This window comes from Varroa destructor, unplaced genomic scaffold, assembly GCF_002443255.2.
Source record: "Varroa destructor unplaced genomic scaffold, Vdes_3.0 BEIS01000001.1, whole genome shotgun sequence".
NCBI classification, from domain to species: domain Eukaryota; kingdom Metazoa; phylum Arthropoda; class Arachnida; order Mesostigmata; family Varroidae; genus Varroa; species Varroa destructor.
The window spans coordinates 65,027,210-65,030,204 of NW_019211454.1; the positions used below are offsets into that span (position 1 = coordinate 65,027,210).

Below are 2,995 nucleotides of genomic sequence, written 5' to 3' on the forward strand. Positions count from 1 at the left end.
TAGAACTGGGTTCTTAGCTTAGGTTTCACTGCTTGCCGAAAGCAGTTTCGTCATGTGGACAAATCGTCGATGATTTTTGTCCTATTTGCTGCTAGGACAGGTTGACGTGATTCTCAACGTGCACGTTCTTTACTAGTCTTTCTGACCCGATTTCAGTCAATTGCATCCAGGCGAAGGAACAGCCTTCGAATCACGCAAATAACTGATCAATAAAGGTCAGCAGCGTAGTATTCATAGATGTGTCTTTCAAATAGGTTATACCATGGTTGTAGTGCGGCTCACTAGTTTTTTTTTTCTCATTTTTTCCACCCGTCGAAAGCCCTAACAATGGCTCGATCCCGATCTTATCACTGAAGGTGCATAGAACGACTTGGATACGGCACACAAATAAAGCTGTCATATTCATTCAACTTCTCTTAAAGAGGTCAGAAGGCTAGTTCAGAAAGATCATACTATCTTTTAAGATGGCGCCACCAACGCGTCCATCGGGAACAGTCGTTGCTCAATATACTATTGCCGAACAATAGCAAACATTAGCTGGCGTGTTCAGATATTATCTTCGTTCCTTAGAATAAAGAACTTATATCTACATTGTTATGTTCTACAGTAGATATACAAGGCAAGCCAGTATTGCTTGCAAGAATGGTTTAAAACTTCTGACTCAAAGCGGCTACGTAAGCCTTTACAAAGCAACATTTTCGATCACCCTTTATGCTGTCGACCGCCCATATAGCATTACGTTCTAGCTATATGTATAAACTTCGTCCATGGAGCAATTTGACTGTGACGCCAACGATAGAAATGCTATGTGTCTGCCATTAGCACGATGCTGAAAATGGCCAAACGGCGAAAAAGCAACAAACTTTATCATTAACTCCCCATTATCCTTATCATATATGTGGGTGTTTCATTTTATGCACGTTTTTCGATACAACTAGCGGCAGCGCCTCCCCATATAAACTACGATAGACAATCTTGCTGATATGAATATCTTTAACGATAGAATCACGCGACAGCTCAAACGAACTCAGTCATCATTTACTGTAACATTTAAATATTAACGTGTTAGTAAAGGAAAAAAGGAATAAAGGCTTTTTGCTTAGAACAACGTGACGCTGACGAGACGAACATTGCTATAACATGGAAAGCTATTTGTTGGACCTAAATAAGTGTTGAATCCAATAGCTTCGGTAATGTCCTACAGGAGCCAAAGTTCTGTTATTTCCGTATCTCGTTGCACGATCTTCATTACACCTGTTAACGCTTTGGAGACGAACATTCTGTGCTGGTAAGTGATTAGATTCTTCGTCTCTGAAAACTTCTGCAGTACCAATTCTAGTACAAATAGCTATATTACTGGAAAAACACTGCAATATTAAATAACAACGCTAATACACAGGTAGCTACGTTAAGAAGCGAAGCATGTGCATCTTCGTCTAGAAGTGCCTAATTTCTGTATCACTCAATCATTAGGCATATATTTAATTTTATTTTTTTTTACAAAGCTTATGTATTCATTCGCTGCTAGCATAGTATTTTTCCAAGGACAAAATAGACATGTTTGGCCCGTCCCTCTGCCTAGAAGGCAGGCGTCGGATGCGATGCCTAACGGCTTGAGTACCAAACATAAATTTGTTTACTAAACCGTTCTTTGTCTGCTTTTTCAAATAACAAAAAAGCAGTAGCTTAATTTATCTACATAGGAGAGTCGAAAATATTGAGCATATAATTATGCTAAATTTTTTAATACTTACGTAAAACTAAATCACGAAAAGTAACAAAAACAGAGAAAAAACTATCGAAAATTAACTCAGGAGCAACTCGCACAGTAGACTAAATAAGTTAGTTTATTGTTTTATTATAGACTTACGTTTATTTCAGGCAGTATTAACTTAATTTACAGGACTATCTAGACGGCTCCACTATGTGACATTCAAGCAGAATTCGAATGAGGTGTATATTTTTTCAGTTACACATAGACCATTGCTTTCCTCTGTATAGTCAGTACTATATCTATCTTGCGATAGTCTTAAGTGGCTCTCTTAGCGGCCCTTTTTGTAACCAGAATCATAGGCATGCGTTATGGCAACGGCTGACATCGTTTAGCGGCCCAATTGACTGATCATCATCATTATCGAAGAACTATCGGAAATCAAATTGGTTGTATTAAAAAACGACCTTACTCAACGAATTAGTAGTCGTATATCGACAAGAAATTATTGTAAAAACAAACAAACAGCGTCCTGGAGCAGTAGAAACTACATGTAGCAAATGGATTAAGCTAAAGCCAGTACTCTTGCACGATTTCGTCAATGGTGATGAGACAAATTACTAGTTCTTTTGAATCCATCCATCCATCCATCCATCTTAAGCCACATTCAATCTATAATTAGATCTCACGTTTCCATTAGTCAATTCAACAGGACACATTTAGGATCCAAAGAGGATAGTTCTGCCTGGCTCAAAAAACAATGAAACAATTAAGCGCCACGTCGATAAAATCGATATCAAGATCGTCTTAGAGATATCTTATCGTTCCACTGATTCAACCAGAGCTCCCGTAGTGTAATACACGCCAAAAGGGTATGTCATGCTACCATCATTTCGATACCAAAATTGTTCGGACGCCGTTCCTGTAGCTATCTGATGAAAATACGGCGACCGCTGTAACGGCAGAGTAGTTACCCGATAGAAGCCACAGTCGATACGAGGGGGACGAAAGAAAGGGCAAATCCCATCGACCCGCGCATGCTGTGTTACTGTTTACCGAATTTACGGAAAGGCGGACACGCAACGATACACTGACAGATATTCATGTTCGCGCTCACGTTTCAGCTTGAACCCCACACACGTACGGCGATCAAGCCAATACAGGCAACATTGCCATCAACCCTCAAGAAGAAACGCTAAAAGGTGGAGGCTTCTTACTCCAGACGATTCGAAAAAAGAAGCGATCACGCCACTGGCTATTGGGAAGGTACGAGTCTTCATAGCT

The 2,995-nt window shown here is 39.7% G+C and overlaps 1 protein-coding gene across 2 annotated transcripts in view; it reads right to left on the reverse strand.

Annotated features, from left to right (window-relative positions):
- The window catches only part of LOC111243500 (uncharacterized), a 100,356-nt gene that overhangs the window by 85,445 nt on the left and 11,916 nt on the right, over positions 1-2,995 (reverse strand). The window lies entirely within an intron of this gene.